This window comes from Nansenia antarctica (genome assembly GCF_963989245.1).
Source record: "Nansenia antarctica genome assembly, chromosome: 20".
Classification (NCBI taxonomy): Eukaryota; Metazoa; Chordata; class Actinopteri; order Argentiniformes; family Microstomatidae; genus Nansenia; species Nansenia antarctica.
Window position 1 is genome coordinate 16244520 of NC_137693.1, and position 17423 is coordinate 16261942.

At 45.1% G+C, this 17423-nt stretch overlaps 1 protein-coding gene across 1 annotated transcript in view; it reads right to left on the reverse strand.

Annotated features, from left to right (window-relative positions):
• mtmr4 (myotubularin related protein 4) overlaps positions 1-7327 on the reverse strand; it is a 67265-nt gene extending 59938 nt beyond the window's left edge. Inside the window, exon 1 of the mRNA XM_080550096.1 lies at positions 7298-7327. The gene's annotated coding sequence lies outside the window, so the exon portion shown is untranslated. The remainder of the gene's footprint in view (positions 1-7297) is intronic.
• Between the last annotated feature and the right edge of the window lie 10096 nt (positions 7328-17423).

Genomic DNA, 17423 nt, shown 5'->3' on the forward strand with positions numbered 1-17423 from the left:
CAACTTCAAAATGTGTATGACATAACATACAGAAACATAACACCAAGGAGGTCTATGACATTCACATAGCCATGTTGTTTCCCCCTCCGTCTGTGGAAGAAAACAAATGCTTCCTCTGAGCGCTAGCCTGCCATACCACCACACTGCTGCTCTGTGACACACCCCCTTTCTGCACACAGCTTTGCAAACAGAAGGGAAACCCTTACGATTCAGGCTGTTACAAACCTCCATTTCAACATGACATTTCTTACCTCGGTGAAGGTGGTAAGAAGGTTTAAGGGTACGAAAATCCTGCTGTTTCGTAAAAAAAACGTATTTCCCTGTCTAAAGTTGAAGTGGAACTCCTTCCCTTGCAAAGTTGTAGCGCTCTCTGTCTCCTCAACACACTCTTGTCTTGTTGCAGGCTAATCCAGGGCATATTGTCCCTCCCTCCTGCTCTCTCCCTTTCTGACTCTGTGCCAGAATACTCAGAGGGAGAGAGCCACACTATAGGGCACGGCCCGTCTCCGTTTCACCTACTGTACCACCCTTGTCTCAAGCAGCCATGTTTACAAAATAGGTCTAGACCTCCTAGCCTAAGCATGTCTCGTCTCAGCTAAGTCTAGGCCTGGACCTGCTATTAGAATCAAATCAAGAAATTAGAAGCAGATTAACAGTGGACTATCTACCTTTAAGGCAGGCACATTGCCTTTGATTAAGTAAATAAACATAGACCAGATGCACTGGTCAAAATTGGGTCACAGTAATTTGCTTTTCATCAAACAAATAACAGAGAAGGAAAGGAATTCCTAAACATGGCTAAACAGCCTGCTAGACCAATGCTGAGAGTCCTGCTTATCATGCAAAAAGGACCTCTATCAATCCCTGCTGACATTCCAATCGCCACACCTTCTCCTGGTGTAAGCAGGTTTATGCATGTCAGAGAGACCTCGTTTGACTTTAACTAAAGCTGTAGGGTATGCCTATTCTTTTCAACAGCCAACATGACAACCATTTAGGCTAGTACTGGCACTGTTAGGTTTACCTTATACCCTGCAATCTAGCTAGGGTGACCTACTAAGATATGTATTGACTTAGGAAATATTTATTGTTAATATCCATCAAGTTGGAAACTATTCCTACTTGTTGATAGGAAATGGAAAATGAAGGTGATAATGACAGCAGGTTAGGGTTTAGGGATGCACCGAAAGTTCGGCCACCGAAATTATTCGTCCAAAAATGGTAAAAAAAAGGCACATTCGGTGTTCGGCGGAATGGGTGACAAGAATGCAATGTCTTTACGAATACGAGACGTTTTTCTGATGACGAGATCAAACAGTGCAAGCAACCCATGCTGTTCTGTGAATGAGACGAGCATTGAGTGATGACAACCTACTGCCAAGTCATATAGCCTAATTATTATGTGACAGCTGCTGGTGAAAGGGGTAACAAGCCGATACCCGATATAATGTTCAGACTTTTATTTAGAAACATTTTTTAAAAAATCAGCGTTTTGACGAGCAACGACGAACTCGCTAGTCAACTAACACAGCTTGTTTTGTGAGTCTGCTAACAATGTAGTGTTATAGTCAGGGGTGCACATAACTGGTGCGCCAGTGCGCATGCGTCGCCAAAATGCATGTTGCGCGGAGGATCAGCGGCATGAACGCGCTCTTGCGCACCAACAGCTGGAAGCGCTGGGAGAGGAATTGACTTCCTCAAAACTCCTACTGCTAACTGCTGACTGCCCGTTAATACCAATACCATATCCTTTCATGACCACAATGTACCCACCGACGACGACCACGGCGACTCCCCTCACGAAAACATTCGGAAAGTATCGTAACTTGTACTTTCATTCCGCGTATCGCGCATCGCATGGTTATCACGCCGACACGTGAAAATTCAGTCCCGAACGACTCGTCGCTAAAAGGAAAAACAACACCAAGGCACTTCACGTTTCTTTTCTCTGAAGCTTTCAAACGTTCAGACGTTTGTTTTACAGCTTCATTATCGCACCTCGACCCCTGACCCAGGGAATATGGTTGGGAATTATATTAGAAGAAGAAAAAAAAAGACTTTGTTGCACAATCAAAATAATGAGCTATTTAAAGTGATAGCCTACAACATCCTCTACCATGGTTGAAATTGAGGACAGTATTAACAACAGTCAAGAGAGCAGTGATGATGATGATTAAGCTTGTAGCATAAGTAAATGCTTAGGCTGTAACTTTTTGTTGAAAGTTGATTTCAGTGTTTACAGAACAGAGCAGTGCTTAAAGAGATATCAGTTGATTTCATTGTATTTAAAGAACAGACATTCAGTTAGTGCTTAAAGAGATGTCAGTTGATTTCATTGTGTTTAAAGGAGTCTGACAGACTTTCATGCTTAAAGAGCAGTCATTTGATTTTTCATTTGTTTCTTTTGTTTTGCACACAATCATTTGTTCGTTCATCTTATTTTTGAATAAATGTCGTTTTGCTAATATAAGTTATCCATGTATCCCTTTTTTATCCATCCTGTGGGACGGGTCGTGACTCGTGAGCTCGGGGAGCACCAAGCAGCATCCCTAGGTGCTCCTCTGAGCACTGGCCCCAAAAAGTTATGTGCACCCCTGGTTATAGTAAACTAGGTACTAGTAGTGAGTAATCCACCGAATCCATTGCATTGCAATATTTTGGCTTGACTAGCGTATGTAATTTTCAACAACGTTGAAATGTATTTCCGTTTAAAAAAAATAATAAAAGTCTGTTTTTCTGAACATTTTGATTGGTGGTTTTCACCAGCCGCTGTCACAATTTTTACATCTTTCATAAAATGAGGAAATATTACATAACATAAAGTATAGGCCTATACAATTTCAAACACAACAATTTAAACTCGTAATTTTTATCATTATCATTTTACATGAATCGTACAGCATAGAAGCATGAATAAAAAGCTGTTTGTTTGTTGTTTAATTTATGCAATGGTACAAAAATTGGCAAAATAAATGAAATACTGCCAGTACGCAGTCGGCCAAGTGTTTCCTTTAATTTCGGTTTCGGCCAAGAACTTTCATTTGGGTGCGTCCCTGGTTATACGTCTTATAATTACACCCAACTGCTCAGGAATCCATTTTCATCCTAACCCCAAAAACTAGCACACAACTTTTGTTTATGAGCACTAAGTTAGTGAATTTCCAAAAGAATCAATGCAGCGGGTCGAAGAAATGTCTAAAGGGGAATTTAGTCTAAAGGGAACAGACAAACGGCTTACAAAGGCTCCATTGATGTTCAGTCACATAATAGGCCCACCTCTGAACTAGCAGCAACAATTCTCGACACAGATTGGGACCACCATAGTTTTAGATCTGAAAAGAGGACCAAACTCTCTCTGAAAGGTTTATCAAGTCAAACATTAGGCTACTGCGAACGATAAGAAATGTGACGTGACAACGAAAATAAGCATTTGAAATGCAGTGCAACTGGTAGGCCAGGCCTGAGGTAACAAACAATTAGCCTACAGAATGGAGAAAAAAGTCTACAAACTAGCAAACTGAATCTGATAAGTCACAAGTTAGGGTGTCTTGTTAACATGCATGCAATGATGCAAGACAACAGACAAGTTTTCGATATTCAGGCCATCAGCAATCATTAGGAAATGTCTACTGAAGGTACACTTTTGAACTGTAGGCTAGTGGATGTGGCTCATTTGAAGAATCATTTCGGTCACCTCTTACGCACCATTTTGGGTTTAAGAGCAGTGGTTCGAACTTGAACAGAGATTGAATAGCAGGGCTTAAAGTGGGAAAAAATCCTGTGCCTGAAACTTTTTCTTGGGGAGGGGGGTCACAGTTTGAGATATTGGGAGAGCGGGTACAGAAGACAGCTTCTTGTCTCAATGTTTAAATGCATTAATACTGTTTTATACTCAATACAAAATAAAATAATATATTTTGATGTCTTTAAAAGAACAAACTGATTAAATCACTTAAGGCCAAACTGATTGCATCACTTATTAAGCCACTATCACTATAACAATAGATCAATAGATCTACATCAATTAGAATACTGATGACTGACTAGTGACCAGTCAAGACCATTGGACTCCAGGATATCTTTTGAGCTCCTGCATGAGGGCTGATGAGTTGCCGATGTTTACTTTCCTGCTGGCTAGGTGTTGTGTTGTTACTTTGGCCAGATCATCATAAAAAAATCGAACAAGGACATTGAGGATTTTGTCCATGTTAAGATTAGTAGCTTCGTCGATATTAATTGAAAACGTTGCTTTTTTAAGCTTTTCACACAGCCGTTTTTTCAATTCCGGGACAAAGGCCATATGTGTTTAAATAGCTGGCGTGCTGATTGGAAACGGACAGCTTTGTCAGTGCATTTTTGTCTTCTGATAGCTTCTTGCACAAATCGACCAGTGGCTGAGCCATTGTGAAAGACAGATCATGTTCAGCTATAAACGCGCACACTCTGATCTTTTGCTCGCAAACACGGTCGGCCATTGAAGATGGCCTTCTTAAGGCCCGCCCCACTACTCTGCCTCCGATTGGCTAGAAGTCGTTGGTTGGCTTGAGCAATGTGATACCATTGGTAGGCGGAACTGTCTCTTTGCTGAAGATGACTCTTTAAATTACGATGTAAACAAATAGCATGTGATTTTATTTTATTTTATTGCTCAAAATTCCGGAAATCCGGCACCGTGCCGGAGAACTTTAAGCCCTGGAATAGAGAGGAGGCCCTCATGATCTGTCTACGGAGAACCTCAACCTTGTCTTTGACACCTCTGCTGTTTCATGCTAGGTTGTGGGTTAGAGTGACACTTTCACTTCTTTATTTACATGAAAGGAGACATTGTTTTACTTCAAATCTTCTGCATGCATCAACCAGTAGAGGCTACTTCCTCCATATTTTTGAGTCGATGCATGAGAGTTCACAAAGCATACATATGTAAGCCTTCTCTGCGGTCATCCAAATCAACACTCACAAGCTGATAACAGAAATTTCAATGTTTTGAGCAATCATGTGGCTAACTCAGTCCTGTCCAGCACTAGGCTAAATGAGGTACAAATGATCTCAGCAAAAACAAATGTGTCAAAGGGCAAAGTGGAGGTGGAAATATTCAAAACACCCAATGAAGAGGCAATAAAACGATTAGGCTCGGCCTACAGTTCTTTCCTCTTAGCCCAAGACTTTGATAATGTTTTATAGCTGCACTCGAGATAAGGGGAAAGTTGAACTAAAGGCTAGTGAGTATTATATGAAAAAACATCCTGAGGAAGAGGTAAACATTAAGTAAGTACCTGACTTTCAGTAGCCTACCTATAAGACTGAAATCACACATTCAACTGGATGCAAAACTGGAACGTAGTAGACGTGAATTTGAACGAGACAGGTGCATGAGACTGCCATATAATATATCATACCTCCGTTTTACGTATATCATCATATTTTTCACATTAATTTAACAGCGAGTCAACTCGTATTATGCTTACCATTACCAAGTTCACTCGCCAACTAAAGCACTTGATTACCGTAACATACTATTCTAGTCCAAAAGCATTGGCTGATGTGATGTGGGTTAACATGTTTGCCATGTCATGGCAATAAAATCTTCTGATTCTGATTCTAACTAGCCAACTCTTAGTGGAGCAAACCAAAAGTACCATACCAAGTATGTGAGAAACTACTCGCTGTGATTGGTTAACTTGTTCCACGTGAAAACGTCTTGCGTCAGACATACGTAACCCTTTACGTGCCGGACCAGGGAATGTTCAGGCTTCTGTTCACACCTAAGCCTTCCCCCTAAATTCCATGGAATTATACAAGGTCCTGACCAGGGTAATTGCCTGAGACAATTTCCCTGGTCAGTCACATTCACACATACACCGTACCAGGTACATTTCATGGAATCTACGGGGAAGGCTCGTATGTGTGAATGGGGTTATTGTTACAAGTAGGTCTACTTTCAAAGAGTCTTCAACACAAGGCATCATTCCAGCCTCGCAGAGGAGAATGATGCTGTGCACCATCATCTACAGAGATAGTCCTAAAATCAATATGGTTCATGTTTTTATAAAAATCAATATGGTTCATGCAACTGAACTGCACAGTGAGCCTCAAGCGTGTGCTAATCGCTGGTAGGCCTACAGAAATGTATATAGGCCTAGCCTAGGCCTAATCTACAGCAATAATCAATTTCAATCACATACAAATGTTTGCCCAGACATTTTGACCAGACACATACTAAGATTACTACTTTATCATATAAGATTACGATGTACAGACATCCCTTTAACGGAATGAAATAATTCCATCAACATTTAATTTTGTCAACGTTAGAGCTACTGCTCTTGGAGCACTGCAGCATGTGTTTGTTTCAGCCCATCAGACAAAACTGATTCTAATAATAAAAACCATAATTAGCTGAATCAGGTGTAGATTATATTGCTCTAGGGCTGGCCTGGAATAAAAAAAAAAAACTGCCATCAGTGAACCTCTTGCTCAAGCAAGAGACGAGAACAATCACAATTTAGGAGTGAATGAAATGATGGCAACCCTGGGGCTGGGCAGAGTAACAGCATTCTAACCCCTTTAAATATGGTCATTGGTTGGATCACCCAAACACTGCAATATAGGCTACACATACAACAAGTAGACATTGTGCATGTTCAATATTATTTTCAAATATGATCAAATCAGGTCAAATCAGGTCAGTTTAATGTTCTCAGGGGGGGACCCCCCATGTGTGCTTGCTGGGGGAGAGGGGCTTTAAACATGACACAGGGAGGGGCTCAGTGGAAACATGTTTCATGCATGGCTACTATCCTTAGATAACGAGCGTAGGCAACTACTAATCTAGTCTTTTCGTAGTTAGTTGCAAACATTAGCTCACATTGCATGATATTGCACATTGCACATTGCATACAATGAGCTCGTGCAGCCGGGACCCCCACGCCAGACACCGGTATGAGGGGGTGCCTGGCTATCACGCTGCCAAGCGACTAGACCCAGAAGTCTGTCACCAGGGTGGGTTAAGGCTTACCAAAAACGCCTAGCTACATGCAAACAAGCATGCAAAAACCTCAAACCCATGTCTTAAGTGGTAGTCATTCATCTGAGGTCCAATAGCAGTAATACAGCTAGCTAGCTCATGTTCTGACAGCTGATGTGCTAAGCTAGCAGTATTAACTGTTAGGGTAGCTAGATTACTATACAGTAGCACAGTTCAACACCTTGCAACCTTTTAGTACCATACACATCATTGTAACACTCCCCTGTTGGTTTAGTTTAGCTAAGAAAATAAAAATGCAATCGAGTTACTCACTCGGATAAAGGTGGGATCAGCTGATACAACGGTGACTCAGTGCGACTACACGACTTCCGCATTCACTAGCGATGACCTAGGCGTCGACCAATGGTGCCGTGACATATACCTATGACGTCACGGTTTCCCCCCCCAGCGTAGCCAATCGAAACGTACAACAGGTAACAAGCGCGGGCGAAAAGATGGAAGATGTCACCGAATGGCGCGCGCGCACACACACCAGAGCCAATCAGAGCACACACACCCACACCAGAGCCAATCACGCACACACACCCACACCAGAGCCAATCACAGCACGATGGGTGAATCTAGAAGGGGTTCAGCTCACAGAGGCATGGGCTGTGTTCGAAATGGTATACTAGCATACTAGCATACTCAATGACAGGGCTTAAAGTGGGAAATAATCCTGTGCCTGAAACTTTTTCTTGGGGAGGGGGGTCACCGTTTGAGATATTGGGAGAGTGGGTACAGAAGACAGCTTCTTGTCTCAATGTTTAAATGCATTAATACTATTTTATAGTCAATACAAAAGATATGTCTCAATGTTAAAATGCATTAATACTGTTTTATAGTCAATACAAAAGATATGTCTCAATGTTTAAATGCATTAATACTATTTTATAGTCAATACAAAATACATGTCTCAATGTTTAAATGCATTAATACTGTTTTATAGTCAATACAAAAGATATGTCTCAATGTTAAAATGCATTAATACTGTTTTATACTCAATACAAAATAAAATAATATATTTAGATGTCTTTAAAAGAACAAACTGATTAAATCACTTAAGGCCAAACTGATTAAATCACTTAAGGCCAAATTGATTGCATCACTTATTAAGCCACTATCACTATAACAATAGATCAATAGATCTACATCAAGTAGAATACTGATGACTAGTGACCAGTCAAGACCATTGGACTCCAGGATATCTTTGAGCTCAGGTTTAAGAAACTTGGCTTCCATTTTAATAGACTCTTACTAAAGTTAGCGAGATAGCGGGCTCCTAAAAATGAACGTCTCTACAAGCTAACATTACACTCATTCAAACTTCTTAAGGCCCGCCCCACTACTCTGCCTCCGATTGGCTAGAAGTCGTTGGTTGGCTTGAGCAATGTGATACCATTGGTAGGCGGAACTGTCTCTTTGCTGAAGATGACTCTTTAAATTACGATGTAAAGAAATAGCATGTGATTTTATTTTATTTTATTGCTCAAAATTCCCCCGCACCGGAAATCCGGCACCGTGCCGGAGAACTTTAAGCCCTGCAATGAGTATATACTGCATACTGCCTACTAAATTCATAATAAGTATGCCAATACCAGTCGACCGAAAATCTAGTATACATTCCTTGCATACTCAAATTTCACAGACTCTACAGTGTGAACGCACTGCATACTCAAAATCTACGTCATATCTAGTATGAGTAGTATGCTAGTATGCCATTCCGAACACAGCCAATGATTGTAGCGAGCTGCTCCCCATTGGAATCGGTGGCCAATAGAAAATCACAGCGCGGCACAAACTGATCACGTGCTATGGCAGACACGCTGTGCTACTTTCATTTTTTCCCCTTGCTTCTTCTTTTCTTAAAGCAACCATGACTTTAAATTAAATCCTTATGCAAAAATATACTCCATCTCCAACTCGAATAGGTATACAGTACAGGCCAAAAGTTTGGACACACCTTCTCATTCAATGCGTTTCCTTTATTTTCATGACTATTTGGTACATTGCAGATTCTCACTGAAGGCATCAAAAGTAACTATGAATGAACACATAGGAATTATGTATTTAACAATAACGTGTGAAATAACTCTAAATATGTCTTATATTTTAGATTCCTCAAAGTAGCCACCCTTTGCTTTTTTGTTGTTAATAAAATATATAATAATAATATTAAATATAATATGTGTTAATAATCATATGTTATTATATATATATATAATATTATTATTATATATTTTATTAACAACAAAAAATATATATTTTATTAACAACAAAAAAGCAAAGGGTGGCTACTTTGAGGAATCTAAAATATAAGACATATTTAGAGTTATTTCACACTTTTTTGTTAAGTACATCATTCCACATGTGTTCATTCATAGTTTTGATGCCTTCAGTGAGAATCTACAATGTAAATAGTCATGAAAATAAAGGAAACACATTGAATGAGAAGGTGTGTCCAAACTTTTGGCCTGTACTGTATATTCCAGCCTTGCACTAACGTATTCCATTTGCCCTATATCTGCCTGATATTGATTAGCTGTCATGGTGGCCAGCATATGTACACACACACAGGCACGTACGCACACACACACACACACACACACACACACACACACACACACACACACACACACACAAACACACACACACACACACACACACACACACACACACACACACACACACAGGGATATAAGTTCCTATAGTCCACCACACCTCTGCAATTATAATTCTGATATGTAAAGACTTATTTCTGAACTTTAAAACACCAGTTGTAGAACTATCACATTGGGCTTGTGAGTAAACATCTAGTATATGATTCTAGTAGGTGTGTCTCTCACATGTACGTGTACGGCTGCAGACTAGACTGTGTCACTCCCTGTGTTCACAACACAGTAGTTAAGGCCTGGCGCTATTTTCGTTCTGCAGCCTTTGCCTCTAATCAGAGGGACTGACCACATTATGCTCTGTCTATCATACCAGTCAACAGTCATACAACCCTTCACCTCACTTTAAAATATGTCACAAGCCTGAGACCTTTGACCCTCTCAGCTTGGGAAATCCCACCCTCCTCTCCTGTACCACAGGTGTGTGTTATGTTATTATTTACTGTCCATTCAACGACACAGAGAACATGTCTTTCTGTGATATCAGTTGTTTTTTTTATCACATGGAGTCAGATCAATGATTTTGAGGAATACATGATGTCGACTAGAAGGTTCTGTGTATCAATCGAGAGTGAGGATGATACTATGGCTCCATCTAGTGGTAAAAGGTGTGACACAACAAATGTCTCGTACTGATGCTGTCTAGTTCCCTCCATAATATAACTATAACATAACAGAGCTGTCTAGTGTTGATTCTAGGCTTCGCATTTGCCTTTGGAATCTGCTATTGGTGCCTGTCAATATGCCGGGGCGGCTGTGGCTCAGGAGGTCGAGTCGCCGTCTAATGATCAGCGGTTCGAGCCCCGGCTGGCCACATGTCGAAGTGTCCTTGGGCAAGACACTGAACCCCAAATTGCAAATTGGGCTATAGAAGTCAGTCCATTTACATGAAGACCAAAAAGACGTCAATGAAAGACCAGGAAGCCATTATGAGGCTGCAGTAATAGAAGAATCTATCAGAAACAGCCCAAACCAACAGCTTGTAACATCAGTAAACAAGAAACACTGGTTTGCAATGGTGAGCTCAGCAATTGTAAACAGGCTGGTATGTCAAGAAAGACTTCTACACTGGATGACAAAGAAAGAACACAGATTAGAAACACTCTCCAGGAGGTAGGCGTGAATGTGTCAGTGTATATATTCCAGCATGTGTATATTCCAGCCTTGCACTAACGTATTCCATTTGCCCTATATCTGCCTGATATTGATTAGCTTTCATGGTGGCCAGCATGTGTACACACACACAGACACGTACGCACACACACACAATGTGTCAGAGACTACCAACCGCAGAATACGTCACCAGCAGAAATGCAAAGGCTTGACTACAAGGTGCAAACCACTACTTACCCTCAGAAAGGATGGTCAGGTTACAATTAGCTAAAAAGAACCTACAAAGCCTGCAGAGGTCTGGAAAACGCTCTCCTGGACAGATAAGACCAATATTATCATGTACAGGGCTTAAAGTTCTCCGGCACGGTGCCAGATTTCCGGCGCGGGGGAATTTTGAGCAAAAAATAAATTTAAAAAATCACATGCTATTTGTTTACATCGTAATTTAAAGAGTCATCTTCAGCAAAGAGACAGTTCCTCCTACCAATGGTATCACATTGCTCAAGCCAACCAACGACTTCTAGCCAATCGGAGGCAGAAGCCTTGTTCGATTTTTTTTATGATGATCTGGCCAAAGTAACAACACAACACCTAGTCAGCAGGAAAGTAAACATCGCCAACTCATCAGCCCTCATGCAGGAGCTCAAAGATATCCTGGATTCCAATGGTCTTGACTGGTCACTAGTCATCAGTATTCTACTTGATGTCGATCTATTGATCTATTGTTATAGTGATAGTGGCTTAATAAGTGATGCAATCAGTTTGGCCTTAAGTGATTTTAAAGACATCTAAATATATTATTTTATTTTGTATTGAGTATAAAACAGTATTAATGCATTTTAACATTGAGACATATATTTTGTATTTACTATAAAATAGTATTAATGCATTTAAACATTGAGACAAGAAGCTGTCTCTCTATTTACAAACAGAAGCCACAAGCTACCGGTAAACTTATTAGCAACGATGGCGAAATATGTACTAGGGATAGACATAGGAACTACTTCAATCAAGGTCGTCTTATTCGATATTTGTTCAAAAAAACGTATCGGAGAGTTTCTCTTTGCCAACGACGGCAGATGTCGTCATCGATGAATCACATGTAGTGGTACTAACTGTGTTCAAATAGTTTCCTGTTTATCCAGTCTGCATTTAATTGTTTCTTCTGAAAATGCCTATATGCTTTCCAATGTAGGCTAAAGAACAAGATACTGGACAAATAATAAAAACTCTGAATGAGTGCATCGCCTCTCTGACCAGAGACAAGCTTCAGAATGTAATTCAAGTTGGGGTGTCTGCATGCATGGTGTTTTGTTCTGGAAAGCAAAAACAGGTAGGCTAAATATGGTACCCAATATGTTCATTAGATTTTTAAGAAAATCCCAGTGCTACTTTGGTGAACCAAATCCTGTCTTATCTACCACCCAGGGTGTGATTGGTCCAATGGAAACCTCTTTTGGAATTATTGAAATTGTCATATTAATCCGATCCAAATAAGTGTGTGTGTGTGTGTGTGTGTGTGTGTGTGTGTGTGTGTGTGTGTTTAATATATATGTTACGGTACATGTGGGAAAACTAGGGTTAGGGTTAGGTGCTAGGGTGACTTGGTACATGCTGGCATGTCTAACCCTAACCCCAAACCTACCCCTAACCCTAGCACCCTAGCACCTAACCCTAACCCTAGTTTTCCCACATGTACCGTTTTCTGGTACATGTGTATATATATATATATATATATATATATATATATATATATATATATATATATGTTACGGTACATGTGGGGAAACTAGGGTTAGGGTTAGGTGCTAGGGTGACTTGGTACATGCTGGCATGTCTAACCCTAACCCTAACCCTACCCCTAACCCTAGTTTTCCCACATGTACCGTAACATATATATATATATATATATATATATATATATATAATTTGAATACAGGCCAGGGTTTCTGGCTGATTTTACAGTGGCAGGAACCATCCATGACTATGTGGTATCCATGCTGTGTGTTACGATGGGGTAATGTGTTTGGACCCAGGCACAGAGTAGAACAGAGTAGACGGAAGCAGGAGTAAAATAATAACGGTACTCTTTATTTTGAGTAAACGGAACAAATAATAACCGCACAGTAAGCGAATAAACAAAAGAGGAGAAAACAAGTCTCCGATAAACGTTTTAAATAATAACAGGAACAAGGCAGAGCAATGTACTTACAATCGTCAACTATACTTATTTCCTAATCCGGCGAGGAACAATAAGGCTAAGAAGAATCGTATACATATAACAAACGCAACATGAAGTGAACAACCGACAACCAGAGGGGAAACAGAGGGATCTAAATAGCCACAGCCAAACAACACACACCAGGTACAAATCAGTTAATTAGGACAGACAAATGCATACATAAAACACCAGAGGGCGCCAAAGGGTCGCTCCACAATAAGGTCGCTTCCCCAACCCTTACAGTATCCCCCCCCGACGAACGGCACCTGCCGTTCACCTGGGTGCCTCAGGATGTAGTTGGCGGAAGTCTGTAATTAGTTTTGGGTCCAATATGTCCCTCTGAGGCACCCAGGACCGTTCCTCCGGCCCATACCCCTCCCAATCCACCAAAAACTGTAAGCCCCTACCCCTCCGCCGGCAATCCATAATCCTCCGTACTGTATAAACAGTCTGTCCATCAATGATGTGTGGCGGGGGAAAAGGGGGGGGTGGTGGGGACATGGGGCAAGTGACGAAGGGTTTCAGTAGGGACACATGAAAGGTCGGGTGAACCCGCATGGAAGGTGGGAGTAGTAGTCTATACGCCACCGGGTTCACCCGCCGCACCACTTTGAACGGACCCACGAACCGGGGCGCTAGCTTCCTGGACTCGACCCGGAGGGGAAGGTCCCGGGTCGAGAGCCACACCTTCTGCCCCGGGCGAAAGATCGGGGCCGGGCGACGCCTGCGGTTGGCCTGAAGCTGGGACCGAGCCGACGCCCGCTGAAGCGCCGCCCTCACCCGCCTCCAGGTCCGGCGACAGCGACCGACGTGGGCTTGGACGGAGGGCACCTCCGCCTCCTCCTCCTGCTCAGGGAATAGGGGGGGTTGATAGCCATATTGGCACTGAAAGGGGGATAGGCCAGTGGATGAGCAGAGGAGGGTGTTGTGGGCGTATTCCGCCCACGCCAGTCGCCGACTCCACGTCGCCGGATTGCCGGAGACGTAGCACCTCAGCACGCCTTCCAGGTCCTGGTTGACACGCTCCGTCTGCCCATTGGACTGTGGATGGAAACCGGAGGACAGGCTGACGGAGGCGCCGAGGCTGGTCGCGAACGCCTTCCAGAACCTGGAAGCGAACTGAGGACCCCGATCCGACACCATGTCCTGCGGGAGACCATGCACCCGGAAGATGTGCTGCACCACCAGGTCGGCCGTCTCTCGGGCCGAGGGGAGTTTGAGGAGGGGGATGAAGTGGGCCGCCTTGGAGAAACGGTCCACTACCACCAAGATGGTAGTGAACCCGTCAGAGGGAGGGAGACCTGAAATAAAGTCAAGGGAGATGTGGGACCAGGGGCGTTTGGGGATGGGGAGGGGTCGGAGTAGCCCCGCTGAAGGCTGGCGAGATGTCTTGCTGCGCGCACACACAGGACAGGCTGCCACAAAGGCGCGCGTATCCCTCTCCGCTGTGGGCCACCAGAACCTCCTGCGAATAAAGTCCAGGGTCCTGGCAGCCCCGGGGTGGCTAGTGAGGGGCGACGCATGCGCCCATTGCAGCAGCCGTGAGCGCGCAGTCTTGGGAACATACAGCCTCCCCGGGGGTCCTCCCCCCGGATCCGGCTCCCGCCTGAGCGCCGCTCTCACCACTTTAGCGATCCCCCACGACACAGGGGCAACAATAAGGGTCTCCGGAACAATGGGGTGGGGTTTTTCCTCCCGGTCCGCCGGATCGAACTGCCGGGAGAGGGCGTCCGGCTTGACGTTTTTGGACCCCGGCCTAAAGGAGATGGAAAATTGGAAGCGTGTAAAAAACAGCGCCCACCTGGCTTGACGCGAATTGAGGCGCTTAGCCCCCTGGATGTAGGCCAGGTTCTTGTGGTCCGTCCACACCACAAACGGCTGTGCGGCCCCCTCCAGCCACTGCCTCCACTCCTCCAAAGCCAATTTAATGGCCAGCAGCTCCCGGTTTCCTACGTCATAATTACACTCGGCCGGGGACAGCCGACGTGAGAAAAAAGCGCAGGGATGTACCTTCCCATCCTTCCTGCACCTCTGGGAGAGCACCGCCCCCACCGCGAGATCTGAGGCGTCCACCTCCACCAGGAATGGTACTTCCGAGTCCGGATGGGCTAGGACCGGAGCAGAGGTGAACCGTTGCTTGAGGTCCACGAAGGCGGCCTCCGCCTCCGAGGACCAGGCGAACGTACGGAGGGTAGACCTGGTGAGGGCAGTTAAAGGGGCAGCTAGGGCACTAAAATTGCGGATAAAGCGTCTATAAAAATTAGCAAACCCTAGGAACCGCTGTAACTGTTTCAAAGAGGAGGGGCGGGGCCAGTCTAACACCGCACTAACCTTGGCAGGGTCCATGCTTAAATCCCCCCGTGTTATAATGAACCCCAGGAATGACACTGTGTCGGCGTGAAAGACACATTTCTCTGCCTTGACAAATAACTGGTGGTGGAGGAGGCGCTGAAAGACTTGACGGACATGACGTTGATGTTGAGTAATGTCTTTGGAAAAAATGAGGATATCGTCAAGGTACACAAAAACCGAATGACCAATCAAATCCCGCAGTACGTCGTTGACTAGTGCTTGAAATACTGCGGGTGCATTAGCGAGACCAAAGGGCATGACTAAATACTCATAATGTCCGTTAGGCGTGTTAAAAGCCGTCTTCCACTCGTCCCCCTCCCTCATCCTCACCAGGTTGTATGCATTGCGTAAATCCAGTTTGGTAAACACCCTTGCTCCTTGCAGTGACTCAAAGGCGGTATCCATGAGGGGCAGGGGATAGCGATTCTTTATGGAAATGTCATTTAGACCGCGGTAATCGATGCAGGGACGCTGTCCCCCGTCTTTCTTTGCCACAAAGAAGAAGCCTGCGCCAGCGGGCGAGGTGGAAGGACGGATATGACCCGCGGCCAGTGCTTCCTCTATGTATTTATTCATGGAGAGATTCTCCGGGCGAGAGAGGGAAAACAGGCGTCCCCGCGGCGGCACAGTACCCGGCAGCAGATTGATGGCACAGTCATAGGGTCTATGGGGGGGTAATTTCTCGGCCCGAGATTTACTGAACACTTCCCCCAGGTCCCAATATATCTGAGGCACCCCTGTCAGGTCGGGGCTGGAAGGGGAAGCAGGGCCAGGGGAATTAGGAAGAGGGGTGGAAAGGGGGAGAGGCGAGAACTGGGGCTGCAACGGGGATGCGAGAGTCGTGGGCGGAGACTCAGTACGCACTGTGACGGAGCCTGCTTCGAGGGAGAGTCGACCTGTGGACCAGTCAATGCGGGGGTTGAGAGAAGCTAACCAGGGGTGACCTAACACAATAGGGCAATCAGGAGAGGCCACAATAAAAAATCGTATGAGTTCCCAACGACCCCCTCCCACCTGGATATGTACAGGCATAGTGCGCTGGGTAATGATCCCCGACCCCAATGGCCGGCCGTCTAGGGCTCGAACAGGAACGGGTTCTTTCAATTCTTCCAAAGGAACCCCCCACCCCCAGGCCAGGCCTTCGTGCATTAAATTCCCCGCTGCCCCTGAGTCCACCAGAGCCCGAACTCGCTGGGTACAGTGTCCCCACCGCACCTTAACAGAAAAAAAGGTTCGTGGGTCATTGAAACCCGAGGGTATGTCCCTACCCGCTAATACCCCTCCCGATACTAGCGGGCTGCCCCGTTTCCCGAGGTCCCTGGACAGGCACTGTAGCGGTGACCCTTGCGACCGCAACGGAAGCAGCGCCGCTCGTCCAGCCGACGCCGCCTCTCTGTGCTGGAGAGGTGTGTTGCGCCCAACTGCATGGCCTCCTCCTCCTCCGTGGTCTCCTCCGGGAACCGCCGAGTCGCCTCCCTAGCAGGAGGAGGTTGGAACGGAGCGCCCCTCGACGAGCCCCTCTCACGTGATCGCTCTCGGCGCCGATTGTCCACACGCACCGAGAGCTCCACTACGCCGTCTAGCCGCTCTGGGAGGTCCCGGAGGGCAAGTTGGTCTTTCATCGCCTCCGAGAGCCCCTGGGTATAGAGTACGGCCAGGGCCTTCTCCTCCCAACCCGCCTCCCTAGCTAGAGTGCGGAACTCGATGGAATAATCCGCCACCGAGCGATCCCCCTGTCGACACGCCGTGAGCCGCCGACCGGCTTCGTGCCCCGATATCACCCGGGAGGTGTCGAATATTTTGCGTAACTCCCGGGTGAATGCTGTAGCGTCGGAGCACGCCGGCGACTGACTCTCCCACTCGGCCGTGGCCCAGGACAGGGCACGGCCCGTTAACAGGGTGATGATGTAGGCCACTCGGGAGTGCTCGGTGGGGAAGGACAGGGGCTGCAGGGTGAAGATCAGTGAACACTGAGTCAGGAACTCTCTGCAGCCCTCTGGACGTCCATCATAGCGTTCGGGAGGAGGTAGTCGGGGTTCCC